Here is a 14,857-nt window from a genome sequence, read left to right as displayed (position 1 = left end):
ATCTTTGAGGTGGTGGTCTGGAACCTATACCTGGAAGCTTTCTTGATGATTGCAAATGACACCAAAGTCCGAGGACGATGGAAGATCTTCACGTTTCTGCAAGAGCCACACACCTCCAGAAGGAACCGCAAGACTTGCCTGACATGGTCAAGGTCTAAGTATTGGACTACACGTCGGAAGGTCTCCACCTTTGCTATGGAAGTCAAACGATCTTTCTTGGAAATGAAAATGGATCACACTGAACGTTCACATTCTTCTAGAGCATTTGAAAAGCCCTAAACTGTAGAAATCTGCTGTACGAGTTCCTTGAAAGCAAGAACCCATACTGATGGATATGTCTTAATGCCTTAGATTGTGCCTTGAATATAGCGTACACATGAACCCAGGAAAGGAAAGAATGGAATCGCCAAATACACAAAGAGATCAAAAGTGCCGAGCCAAGTGACACCTTGAGGCTTCCAAGAACTTTTCTGTCTTTCACACACTAAGTAAATCCTGAGCACCTACGATGAGCTGGGAGGCATGTAATAAGTTTCTGGAACTAGAAGGCGGAGAGAAGCAGACACAGAGTTCCTGCTTTCACTGAGACGAATCTAATGATACATCACAGGCAGATCCTTGGAGAACTTGTCGAGGGGCCTCTACCCTCACCAAAACCTGGGTGTCAGGGAAGGCTTTTCAGAGTAACCATTGCGTTGAGGTCCATAGGTTGAACCTACGTAAACCAGGGTTGAGATGCAGGAAGAATTTCAGGCAGGGAAAACAGCATCCTGGAAGTCTAGGTGACCAGGGAAACTTAGGACGTTCAAGAAATGAAAATGCCCTATGGGATGGAAGCCAAAGAGTGCAGAGGGCATTCCAGGGAAAAGACATCCGAGAAGAACGTGAGGAGCAGGCATGAAGGGAATTGGTCGTATCTTCAATATGATGGGAAAATACAAGAGCCGTTGGAGCAGGATGGTGACAGAATTGCATCTGCATTTCCAAACGGTCATCTTGCTCCACGTCACTAATGATTGGAGAGACTCAACTCCAAACGCCAAGGAGGGACCACTTCGCCCGAGTCCGATTGGGCCTCATTGCAATGTCTGTCCATAGCAGATGCTGGAGAAGCTGTGGAGCAAAGGGAACTCTCCTCCACGCTGAGTAGGAATGGGAGTTGGTACAGCCGGGATGGAAAAGAGTATGGAGGTTCGCGAAGGAACTAAAAGTAGAAGTAGCCTATGGTTCAGCAGTCCCACTCCCAGGCATAGATCCACCCCCAGTACAAGCCAACAAGCTAGATGCCCCGTTTGGGCACATCGATCTGTGCGCGCGCTCGCATGCGCATGCGCGATCGCCTGCGAGGCTGGGGGTGGGGCGGGGGCTGGGGCTCTGGCTGGAGTCGGTGCAAGCCCCGGGATTGCCTGAGGCAAGCCAAAGGAGCCCCAGAGGGAGACGGGACGGCCGGTCGTCTGGTTTCCTGGAAGCCAAATGCGGAGGGGCTCGCGGGCCGCGCGGAGGCACCCCAGGTCTGCAGCGGGAGTCGGTGCCCTGGCCACCCACCCCCAGGAGGGGTTGGGGTGCGGGAGCCCAAGAGTTGGGACGTGGGGGCGGGGGCTAAAGGAGAGGGAAGGCAAAGAGCCTACAGCACCCGGTATTCCCAGGCGGTCTCCCATCCAAGTAAGAACCAGGCCCGACCCTGCTTAGCTTCCCAGATCGGACGAGATCGGGCGCCTTCAGGCCCATAAGGCCGGAGAGGGACGCGGCTGCCGCGGGCGCCCTAAGAGCCCTGCGCTGCGCCTCCCTTTCGCTCTGACCTGCCGGTCAGCCATTCCGTCTACAAGTAATTTTACTCCCTCCCCTTTCTCTCCCTGCTTTCTGAGAGTCTCTCTCCTTCCATACTCGATGGTGTAATGAATGGATGCCTTAGATCATTTTCCCTCAACATTTTTTTCTCTTTATTTTTACATTGATTTCTATGAATTCATCTTCAAGTTTATGGATTATTTCTGCCAGCATCTCATATGTGCTATTGAACCTATCAATTTTTCATTTCAATTATTTTCGTTTTCAAATCCAGAATTTGTTAGTTTCCTTTAAAAAAAAATAATTTGTAGCTCTTCATTGAGTCTTTCTGTTTGTTGACTTAGTATCATACTGTCATCTAATTCTTCAAACATGGTTCCATTATTTCATTTTGTAGTTATCATTATTTTGATATTTTATCTTTTGACCTTCATACTGAATTTATAAGTGATATACTTATATGAGTTATCAGTGGTATGTTATACAAATGCTTTACTCACCACCATTACAACATTAGAGTTTTCTGATTTTAACTGTATACTTACCTGTCCCAGCAGGTTGATAAAGAGTCCAAGCCTAAAGCCCCTTTAAGGAGGAGGCAAGCTTGCTTGCTTTTTCACATTCTTTGGCCTAAGACAAGTAGGCATTGTAGGGAGCAGTATCTCAGGTTCAAGGACATTCCTCTTTTTGAGCTTTGGATGTATGCTATAGGAAAGGGTCTGGGCAAAACGCTCACATCCTTGAGATGTTTTTTGTCTATTCTCAGAGGCTAGTTGAGACGTATATATGGCCCCACTTAAATTAGTGAGCCCCTTCTGATGTCTGTGTCAGAAGCTTTTTCTGTCACCTTCACTTTAAATAAAATATACACAAAGCTCTGAGTGACTGAGACTGTCTTTGGCCCCAGAGTAATATCTTCTTCTTCAGACACCATGAATCCAGTGGCATCGGTCACCGTTGACTGCTAGGTTATCATCTTGGGGGCTTGTCCAAGATCTTCAAGACAAGGTAAGAACACTCGGAGTTGAGATTCTTTTGCTCGTTTACTGTGGTCTCTACTTTACTATGGAGAAGGCAATGGCACCCCACTCCAGTACTCTTGCCTGGAAAATCCCATGGGCGGAGGAGCCTGGTAGGCTGCAGTCCATGGGGTCGCTAAGAGTTGGACACGACTGAGTGACTTCACTTTCCCTTTTCACTTTCCTGCATTGGAGAAGGAAAGGGCAATCCACTACAGTACTCTTGCCTGGAGAATCCCAGGGGCGGGGGAGCCTGGTGGGCTGCCAACTCTGGGGTCTCACAGAGTCGGACACGACTGAAGCAACTTAGCAGCAGCAGCAGCAGCAGCAGCAGCAGCAGCTACTTTACTAAATCAGAAGCATGTGGACTGAACTTCTTTTCCCCAGTCAGCTTTTCCTGGTCCCTCTGACCATTTCATATCTGCTTGGGGAATTAAAGTTATTAACCTCGTGTGCCGGATTGTAGACTTTCAAGGGACTTGCAATCCATGCTGTTATTGTGCTTTTCTAGCAAGGCCCCCATTCCAAGTTTTACAGGACACTGCAGACAGGAGCACTTTAGGGAGCGAGCTGGAGCTCTAGCTCCAGGGACATCTCTCAGACTGGAAATCACCATCCTGACCCCACAGACACACAGGCAAGTTCTTGTCGTGGCTATGCCTCTGGACTATATGGATTGAGGCATTGCTGGTGAGCATGAGATTCCTGAGGACACAGATTGGGACACCCCAGATTTGGGCAGATTGAAAGCGCATTGGGCTTCTTCCCTTAGTAGCGCTAGCTCTTAGCAGAGCAGACGAAGCCCTCCAGTGGCTCTTGTCTCAACTCCTTAGGTATTCTTTTTGTACAGTCTGAGGGACAGGAATCAAAAGGATGATGTTGGCACTCCATGCATATGAAGGATTAGTTTTTCCTCGCAGGCGGGCCCTCCATCGCCTCCTTTGTTATTAAATAGACTCGTGTGGCCACTCTCAGGAGGATGTCTTGGGTTTTCTGTTCATCCCTTTATGACTTGCCACTTATACTGTTATGAGGAATGTGCGCAGGTACACAGAAGTTGGGTGCTTCCCCTAGTGGTCTTGGCTCGGCGAGCATCCGGAAAACTACTCTGTTCCACCCCAGGTGGTGCCGGAATAAAAGGGAAATCAAACCAAGGTTTTAATGGTGAGGACCTGGACATCAATCTGGGATGCCATCAGGTCTAACCCTGGTGCATCTCCACCATGCCTGGGTGGTAGAATGAGGGGGGGTGGGAGTAGGACACCTTCACCTGTAAGAGACAGGTTAGCTCTGGCCAGGGAAGGAAGCTTAGGTGGAAAATCAGTCTCCAACCCCGTCTAGAGCAGGGGCAGACACCTCTGGTAGAAAAAAGCCATGGCACTGGGCACTGCTTTTTTCTCTCTTACAGATGGGGCCTAACAGTCCAGAACCACCACCCCCCCTTGAATAATATCTTGAAAAACTGGGATAATTTTGATCCTCAAGGCCTAAAAATCCCTTATATATGGGGTTTCTTTGCTTTAAGAGACGACCTCACCTGCCCAGAGAGATAATCCCTGCTGGGACATCTTCTCGATCAGTCTACCCCTGTCATCAGAGCCAATTTGAGCACTCTCTGGTTTAAATTTTAGCTATGAAGCTATGACTACATGAAGGAGAAATGACATTTTGAACCCTGAATGGCCATGTGTATTCTTTAGACTCCGGAGAAAACTAGGTAAAATGGAATCTTTTTGAAATTGCAAAACTGGTTCCTTTTGCACATGTAATTACTAAAAGTTTGACTTGTGAAAATACTCTTTTGGGGAGCTCTGATCCTGCCTGAGAAACAGAAACATGCCTGGGGAAAAACCTGAGTTAACTCTTATCATGTCCTTGAGATACACAGCCCACTCGATCCGGGACTCCAGCCATGAGCTGGAACTCAAGCCAAGAAAATAAAAGGGACAAAGAGACAATTTAAATTTCAGGTGGAAAACTGTGAGGTTTCTGTCTGTCCAGATTTGTGTGTGTCTCGGTGTATGTCTCCATCCTTGGAAAAAATTGCTAAAGGCTAAGTGGTTCAATGAGCTCTAATTAATTGGCCTAAAGAGAAGTAAGTGCTTACAAATCAAACAATTCTAAATTCAAGGAAATTAAAGTAAATGAATTTGAGGCTTGTGTGAACTGGGAAATAATCATTATTGTATTGATACATGATACTGATGTTTGTTTATTGATCTAATTAACAGAGACATTGTGCAGATACTTTTATAAATGATATAACTTTGGGTGATTTATCCTTACCAATCGACAGAATGATGATGTAAAGTACAAGTCATGGTTTCTGAAGAAAAGTAAGATGTGTGTTTTTAATAAAAAGTAATAAGGAATGGAATTACATTCTATTAAGGAAAAGCAAAGTAAGTCTAAACGTACAGGTGGCTGTCCTCTAAGTGGACAAATGAAGTGACGAATACAGAAAGTGCAAAAAGGTGTGTTGCAAGTGAAAGAAGAGTTTTGTGCATGCTACAAGTTTGTTAAGACATTAAACTGCCTTTGAAGTCTTATTGTGACTATGACTAAGTGAATAACTATTGTTTCCCAGTGAATATAAGCTGTTACCAAACTGGAATTTGGTTTTCTCTCACTGATTAAAAGAACAAAGTTTTCTTGGAATGTGGCTTTTGATAACAGACTACAGCACATATGAACACAGCTCATTCTGCTTCTACAAAAGTTAACGCCTCTTCAGGGAATTTAAAATGGATTAAAAATGGCCATAAACCAAAGGGTTGGGGCTATGAGAGGTCCAACGTGGCCACTTGGCTTTTCCTGGCTCCCTGACAAACCTCATTTTTATTTGATAATGCCTTTCCTGGCTTCAGAATTAATATCTCAGAATAGAAAAAATGGTTAAAAGGTGCTTTCCACAATCTCCAGTGATCAGGGCACCCACTTTGCTGGACAGGTCATACAGACATTCACAAAAGCTTCATGAGTTTCTTCGAGACTACTGCTTTCACTGATGTCCTTGGCCATTGGGCAAGGACAGCAGAACAAAGGGATCAATTGCATGGGATGGAGTAGACTGCTAAATATGACCACAATTTTCACGACCTTTTGTCTGACATATTGTTGACTTTTACTCTGTGTTTTCAGATATAAAGAAGCACTTCTCCTCGAGTTACTGATCGTTTAAAACAATCTAGTGATTTACTCCTACGGGTAAAATTATACCTTTTTTCTCTCTGCCTCATCCCTCCAGAAACTGGAGACACTTGGGTTCTGAACAGCCTTATCAGGTAAATAAAAAGACTGTCTCCCAACATATACAGAAATCTCAACGTATACTGGGGAGCTCTAAAAGAAAAATCCACCTAACTGATGTCAGGCCTATGGCATCTATTATGTTTCACTGAATATTAAGTTCCAGTTTTTTAAATTAAGGTCTGTATTTACTAAGACTCACTCCTTAGATAGTTCCTTGTGGTTATGTTACATTGCTAAGAGGTTTAATTAAGTTGTTAAAAAGGACATTCTGAGTTTGTTTCTAAAGCTTATCTCAATAACCAGTCTTTGAATAAAGATCAGATGCTCAGGATCTACAACCAGGATATCAACAGCAAGCTATAGTCATTTAGCAAACTAAGTCAGATGACATGGAGATGTCACTGGGCTACACCTACTAGAAGTTCTTGACTTAACTTCTTACATATGATTCTACTATTACTGCTATTGTTTTCTATATTGCCTGTTTCAAGAAGTGTTGTTCCTTACATTATCAAGTGTGTGACTGAGCCACTAAGTGAGTCACTGTATGACTTAGCTGGAAAAAGAAGAGAAGTGAAAAGCAAAGGAGATAAGGAAAGATATAAGCCTCTGAATGCAGAGTTCCAAAGAACAGCAAGGAGAGATAAGCAAGCCTTCCTCAGCGATCAATGCAAAGAAATAGAGGAAAACAACAGAATGGGAAAGACTAGAGATCTCTTCAAGAAAATTAGAGATACCAAGGGGACATTTCATGCAAAGATGGGCTCGTAAAGGACAGAAATGGTATGGACCTAACAGAAGCAGCAGATATTAAGAAGAGGTGGCAAGAATACACAGAAGAACTGTGCAGAAAAGATCTTCACGACCCAGAAAATCACGACGGTGTGATCACTGACCTAGAGCCAGACATGCTGGAATGTGAAGTCAAGTGGGCCTTAGAAAGCATCACTACGAACAAAGCTAGTGGAGGTGATGGAATTCCAGTTGAGCTGTTTCAAATCCTGAAAGATGATGCTGTGAAAGTGCTGCACTCAATATGCCAGCATACTTGGAAAACTCAGCAGTGGCCACGGGACTGGAAAAGATCAGTTTTCATTCCAATCCCAAAGAAAGGCAATGCCAAAGAATGCTCAAACTACTGCACAATTGCACTCATCTCACATGCTAGTAAAGTTATGCTCAAAATTCTCCAAGCCAGGCTTCAGCAATACATGAACTGTGAACTTCCGGATGTTCAAGCTGGTTTTAGAAAAGGCAGAGGAACCAGAGCTCAAATTGCCAACATCTGCTGGATCATGGAAAAGCAAGAGAGTTCCATAAAAACATCTATTTCTGCTTTATTGACTATGCCAAAGCCTTTGACTGCATGGATCACAATAAACTGTGGAAAATTCTGAAAGAGATGGGAATACCAGACCACCTGACCTGCCTCTTGAGAAATCTGTATGCAGGTCAGGAAGCAACAGTTAGAACTGGACATGGAACAACAGACTGGTTCCAAATAGGAAAAGGATTACGTCAAGGCTGTATATTGTCACCCTGCTTATTTAATTTCTATGCAGAGTACATCATGAGAAACGCTGGACTGGAAGAAACACAAGCTGGAATCAAGATTGCCGGGAGAAATATCAATAACCTCAGATATGCAGATGACACCACCCTTATGGCAGAAAGTGAAGAGGAACTAAAAAGCCTCTTGATGAAAGTGAAAGTGGAGACTGAAAAATTTGGCTTAAAGCTCGACACTCAGAAAACGAAGATCATGGCATCTGGTCCCATCACTTCATGGGAAATAGATGGGGAAACTGGAAATAGTGTCAGACTTTATTTTTCTGGGCTCCAAAATCACTGCAGATGGTGACTGAAGCCATGAAATTAAAAGACACTTACTCCTTGGAAGAAAGTTATGACCAACCTAGATAGCATATTCAAAAGCAGAGACATTACTTTGCCAACAAAGGTTCATCTAGTCAAGGCTATGGTTTTTCCAGTGGTCATGTATGGATGTGAGAGTTGGACTGTGAAGAAGGCTGAGTGCCGAAGAATTGATGCTTTTGAACTGTGGTGTTGGAGAAGACTCTTGAGAGTCCCTTGGACTGCAAGGAGATCCAACCAGTCCATTCTGAAGGAGATCAGCCCTGGAATTTCTTTGGAAGGAATGATGCTGAAGCTGAAACTCTAGTACTTTGGCCACCTCATGCGAAGAGTTGACTCATTGGAAAAGACTCTGATGCTGGGAGGGATTGGGGGCAGGAGGAGAAGGGGACGCAGAGGATGAGATGGCTGGCTGGCATCACTGACTCGATGGACGTGAGTCTGAGTGAACTCTGGTAGTTGGTGATGGACAGGGAGGCCTGGCATGCTGCAATTCATGGGGTCACAAAGAGCCGGACATGACTGAGCGACTGAACTGAACTGAACTGAAGCATTTGAGCATGATTTTAAGCTAAGATTGAATGAAAATTAGTCCTGAAGGATGGCTGTAGGTAGGCTAAATAAAGATAGCTGCTGAGTAATGGGTGGTAGCTAGCAATTAAGATGGGAGTGTATTTTGAAGAATATGTTCATTTTGCCCTGATTACATTTTTCACAGCCTTAACCTTGGATGGAAAAGAAATCATAGAGATACAGACAAGGACAGGGAAAAATGAACAAAACAAAGCTCATGCCTTGATGGCTTGAGACATTAATGAAAATGTGCAGCTAAGAAGGAAACATTAGAAAATAATTAAGTAAGAAAAAGATTTCCTCCGTGTATGCATTTTTTATACTTCTTAGTCACTATTTGCACCAGTTCAGACTTGGTAAAATTATATGCAATGCTACATTGTAGAATATTTTGAGGTCAAATATTTCAAATTGAAAGTAAACATGAAAAACAGCATTAGAAATACAAGAGAAGAAACTAAATTTGGTGGGGGCCATTTATTACATGTGAAATTAAAGTCTTAAATGTTTTAGAAAATAATTAAAGTTGGACTTCCCTGATAGCTCAGCTGGTAAAGAATCCGCCTGCAATGCATGGGACCCCAGTTCAATTCCTGGGTCGGGAAGATCTGCTGGAGAAGGGATAGGCTACCCACTCAAGTATTTCTGGTCTTCCCTTGTGACTCAGCTGGTAAAGAATCTGCCTGTAATGTGGGAGACCTGGGTCCAATCCCTGGGTTGGGAAGATCCCCTGGAGAAGGGAATGGCTACCCACTCCAGTATTCTAAACTAAATTTGGTGTGTGTGTGGGGGGGCATTTATTGCATGTAAAATTAAAGTCTTAAATGTTTTAGAAAATAATTCACTAATTTAAGTTATATTTTATACATAATTGTGTAGTAAAAACAAATTCTTATAATACAGTTATATTCTATAGGTAAGGTTTCAGAGAGCTTAACTTGTCAGAGACATATTAATAAGTGACTGAGGTTAAATTTGAAGGCAAGTTGACTTAATTACAGAGTCTAGAATGTTAACAAGACATCATTCATATTCTCTAGGAGATACAATATGTGACCTTTTACCAAGGTTTGGCCAGTTGGTGAAATCATTAAGGGAAGGTAAACCTGAGGCTTCTCTGATGAGGTGTGTGCTGGATCTCTCAGTTGTGTGACTGGCGACTCAATGGACTGTAGCCCTCCAGGCTCCTCTGTCCATCAGATTTCACCAGCAAGGATACTGGAGTGGGTTGCCAGTTCTTTCCCCTGGGGATATTCCTGACCCAGGGATTGAACTCATGTCCCTTGCATCTCCTCCACTATCAGGAGGATTCTTTACCACCGCACTACCTGAGAAGCCTCTCTCTGATCGGAGAGCACTAAGGAAAAGTGAGAGAAAAACAGGACATCTTGAGCAGTTAGAATGGCCTGAACAAACATAAGAATTTGCAAGCGCAATCAACAAGTTCAATTAAATGAAGCTGAAGAAAGGAATTCTCCATGTGGAGAAAAGGGAGACAGAGCTGGGAGAAATTCAAACAAGGACATATTCTGAGTCACCGTGACACTCAGTTCTTCCCAGTCCATCCTCTCCTTGCCCCTCCATCAGAAGCTGACTTGCACTCTCCACACCTGTAGACACACAGTACACCATTTGGGCTCCAACTGTGTCTTATTCATATTCCTGGGAAATCCCAGACTTCACCACAGCAGACCATTCCCCTGTCCAGGCTGGGGAAAAAAAAATACCCTCTATTTCCGTCATGTCTGGTTGCTTAGGGTGAACTCTGGTTTTCTCTGGCAGAAACCATAGTAATGGATGAGAAAAATCAGAATCACCTTCATCCTCTCAGGCTTCTCAGAATACCCACAGCTCCAGGTGCCCCTATTCTTGGTTTCCTTCACTGTCTATACAGTCTTTGTGGTGGGGAACCTGGGTATGATTGTGACCATCAGAATCAATCCCAAACTTCACACCCCCATGTAATTCTTTCTCAGCCATCTCTCCTTTCTTGATTTTTGTTACTCTTATATAACCACACCCAAACTCTTAGAGATCTTGGTTGTGGACACAAGGACTATCTCCTACATGAGTTGCATGCTGCAGTTCTTCTTTTGTTGCACACTTGTAATTACGGAGATGCTCATGTTAGCAGTGATGGCCTATGACCGGTTTGTGGATGTTTGTAACCCCCTGCTCTACACAGTTGCTGTGCCTCCTAAGCTCTGCAGCCTCCTGGTCACTGGAACCTACACGTGGGGTGGAACGTGGTCCTTGACAATCACATGTTCTCTTTTGGAGCTGTCCTTCTATGGTTCTAACGTCATACATCACTTTGGCTGTGAGCATTCTGCATTTGGCTCTGCCTCTTGCTCTGACTCTTACTTCAGTCAGATGACATGTTTTATAATTTCTACTCTCAATAAGGTGTGTCGCCTCCTGATTATTTTCACCTTCTATGTTTTCATAATTGTCACATCATCAAGATGCCTTCAGCCGGTGGACTCTGAAAAGCCTATTCCACCTGTGCCTCCCACCTGACTGCCATCACCATTTTCCATGGGGTCATCCTTCTTCTCTACTGGGTACCCAACTCCAGAAGCTCATGGCTCTTCATCAAAGTAGCCACTGTGCTTTTCACAGTAGTGATCCCCATGCTAAATCCCCTATCTACAGCCTTAGAAATAATGATGTGAAGGAGACCATCAGAAAATTAGTCAACACCAAAATGTTTTCTCACCTAATGTAATTTTGAATGAGACGAGAGATAGAGGAGAACACTTTCTTAAATGTACTTTACACAGTGTATGATGGTTATTACATTTTTCTTCAAATGTGTGCTTATTCACTGATTAGTGTGATCTTTGAGACCCCTTCTCTGTTCATGGGGAATCTCCAGGGAAGAATACTGGAGTGAGTTGCCATGCTCTCTTCCAGGGGATCTTCACAAGCCATGGATGGAACTCATGTCCCCTGAAGTGCATGTTGATTCTTTAGTGACTCATACACAATGGGATACAATCTCTTGTATATTATATATATATATATATCATATGATATATATATCATATGATATATATGTGATTTTTATAATGTGATTTTTAAACTGCAATGTGATTTTAAAATATCAGCTTCAGTTTAAAAGAAAAAAAGAAATAAAATTATGTTTATGTCTCACTTTAAGAGTGTTGGAGAGGGAGAGGGTGGGAAGATTTGGGAGAATGGCATTGAAACATGTGTAATATCATGTATGAAACGAGTTGCCAGCCCAGGTTCAATGCACGATACTGGATGCTTGGGGCTGGTGCACTGGGACGACCCAGAGGGATGGTGTGGGGAGGGAGGAGGGAGGAGGGTTCAGGATGGGGAGCACATGTATACCTGCGGCGGATTCGTTTTGATGTTTGGCAAAACTAATACAGTGTTTCAGGTTTAAAAATAAAATAATAAAAAAAGAGTGTTATAGGCTACATAATGATCATCTAACACTGTCCATGGGCTTCCCTGGTGGCTCAGATGGTAAAGAATCCCCCCTGCAATATGGGAGACCTGGGTTCTTTCCCTGAGTAGGGAAGATCACCTACAGGAGGGCATGACGACCCAACCAGTATTCTTGCCTGGAAAATCCCCATGAACAGAGGATCCTGGTGAGCTACAGTCCATGGGGTCACAAAGAGTCGGATAAGACTGAGTGACTAAGCACAGCACAGCAAAAGGCTGTCCACATCCTAAAATCCTCAAAATTTGCAAATGATTTCTGTTCCATGTCTTCTTTCTTTTTTTTTTTTTCTCTTCCTTTCATTTCTTTTCTCTTTTTCTCACTCTCAAATTATGAAATGTGATAAATAGACAAGTAATTCTGTATAATAATCCTGTCTGTTGCTTTCTCCAAGAAATTAAAGACATATCAGCTCTTTACAGCATTTCTGTAAGCATTTTTCTAGTCACTGTGCCTCTCTGATGCCTCTAGGAGCAAACTTCATTGCTGTGTTCAAAACTTTTTCTTCTACACAGAGAATAGGTTCAGTTCAGTTCAGTTGCTCAGTTGTGTTTGACTCTTTGCGACCCCATGAATCGCAGCATGCCAGGCCTCCCTGTCCATCACCATCCCCCAGAGTTCACTCAGACTCACATCCATCGAGTCAGTGATGCCATCCAGCCATCTCATCCTTTGTCGTCCCCTTCTCCTCCTGCCCCCAATCCCTCCCAGCATCAGAGTCTTTTCCAATGAGTCAACTCTTCGCATGAGGTGGCCAAAGTACTGGAGTTTCAGCTTCAGCATCATTCCTTCCAAAGAAATTCCAGGGCTGATCTCCTTCAGAATGGACTGGTTGGATCTCCTTGCAGTCCAAGGGACTCTCAAGAGTCTTCTCCAACACCACAGATCAAAAGCATCAATTCTTCGGTGCTCAGCTTTCTTCACAGTCCAACTCTCACATCCATACATGACCACTGGAAAAACCATAGCGTTGACTAGACGGACCTTTGTTGGCAAAGTAATGCCTCTGCTTTTCAATATGCTATCTCGGTTGGTCATAACTTTTATGAGAGTTAAAATTTAACTTTGTTGCTTTTGAAATTTGTATTATTAAAATTTTAGAGTATATTCCCTTATGTCTGGCTTATTTGGCTCGGCATTTTTTTTTCAAAAGAATTTTTAAGTGACTGACTGTAACAGTAGTTCCATTTTTGTTGCTGAAGAATGTTCCACAAAATAAATATATTGATATGATAATATGTTTATTCATACTTCTACTACAAATGGAATTTGGCTATTTCCTCTTCTTCATTGAAGTATTATTTATTTACAGTGTTATAATAATTTTAGATGCACAACACAGTGATTCATTATGTTTTTAGACTATATGCTATTAAAACTTAGTGTCTCAGTGGATAAAGAACCTGCCTGCAATGCAGGTGATGCCAGAGATATGGGTTTGATTCCTGGGTGGGGAAGATCCCTTGGAGGAGGGCATGGCAACCCAATCCCATGGGCAGAGGAGCCTGGTGGGCTACAGTCCATGGGGTCACAAAGAGTTGGACACAACTGAAGTGACTGAGCACAGCACAGCACACAAAGGATAATAGCTAGAACTTACGGCGCTAGGCAGCAGTATCCTTGTAGCTTATCTATTTTATACAGAGTGTTTTGTAGACTTTATACTCCTAAATTTCCCCTCCTTCTTTCTTTATAAAGTCTGCAAATAACAATTTTTGGAGAGAATTAGAAGAAAGAGAAACCTTGTGCATTGTGGGTGAGAAAGTAAATTGGTAGAGCCAATTGCATACTGCATAGAAAACAGTATGGCGTTTTGCACACACACATACACACACACACAAGCTAAAACTAGAACTACCATATGAGCCAGCAATTTCACTCCTGGTTATTTCACCCTTTCTGTCTTTAATGGAAATGCTGCATGCACATTCTTACACAAGTATGTGCTGCATTGCACACAAGCACTCACTGGGTGAGGTATGCCCTGTCTCTGAATGTTCTGCATCAAAGGTGCTTGTTTCTGATCTTTTGCTAGGTGCCATCAAACAATTTTCCAAAATAGATGTATTAGTTTAAATTCCAACTATATTGCATGTGGGTTCTAATTATTTTCCATTCTTGCCAATATTTAATACTGTCATAGCAGACATTTTAGTATTTTGAGGTTGGTGGATGAGTAGGGGTACTTCATTTTGGTTATGAATTCAATTCCACTTTACTAATGTGGTTGAATCCCTATAATTTAGTTATTAGTCATTTGACTTGTCTTACTTCTTTATGAAGGTCCTATTCAGGTTTTTTTTTACCTATTTTTTTATTAGGTTGTTAATATTTTATTATTAAATATGTATTTCATTATGCATTCTAAATAAAAGCCCTTTGATGTACGTATCATGAATATTTTCTCCTAGATCGTGGCTTGTCTATTCACTTGGTTGGTGATGTATTTAGGTGCACACATTTCCTTATGTTTAATGAATTAATGTTTATCAAACTGTTTCTTTACACAGTGAAGTGCTTTTAATATCTTATTTAATATTCACTTCTTATCTCCAAAATAACAAAGATATTATCATACTTTATGTGCCAAATTATCACAAATTTCATACAGTATTATATTTTCTATTCTACTTCCTCTATTTTCAATTCAGGGTTTTATTTTCTCTTTTTACATTGATTTTTATATTTATTTCAAACTGAAAGTAAATTTTGATGGGGCATGACTATAATCTAATTTTATATTTTGACTTACTGGTGTATATTTACCCCAGAAATACTTATTGAAAAATGTACTCATTTTAACACTGCTTTGTGGTGCCAGAATATTCATAAAGTAAATATCAGTATATCTATACTTCTGTTCCTAGACTTT

The 14,857-nt window shown here is 42.3% G+C and overlaps 2 pseudogenes; one reads left to right on the top strand and one right to left on the bottom strand.

The window, feature by feature from the left end:
• Positions 1 to 1,621: 1,621 nt before the first annotated feature.
• Positions 1,622 to 1,740, bottom strand: LOC123465271 (annotated as a pseudogene).
• A 7,471-nt stretch (positions 1,741 to 9,211) lies between these two features.
• On the top strand, positions 9,212 to 11,495 carry LOC123330965 (annotated as a pseudogene).
• The last annotated feature ends 3,362 nt before the right edge of the window (positions 11,496 to 14,857 follow it).

This window comes from Bubalus bubalis, chromosome 21 (genome assembly GCF_019923935.1).
Source record: "Bubalus bubalis isolate 160015118507 breed Murrah chromosome 21, NDDB_SH_1, whole genome shotgun sequence".
Taxonomy (NCBI): domain Eukaryota; kingdom Metazoa; phylum Chordata; class Mammalia; order Artiodactyla; family Bovidae; genus Bubalus; species Bubalus bubalis.
The sequence above is the reverse complement of the archived record's forward strand: the minus strand, read 5'-3'. Positions and strand labels throughout refer to the sequence as shown.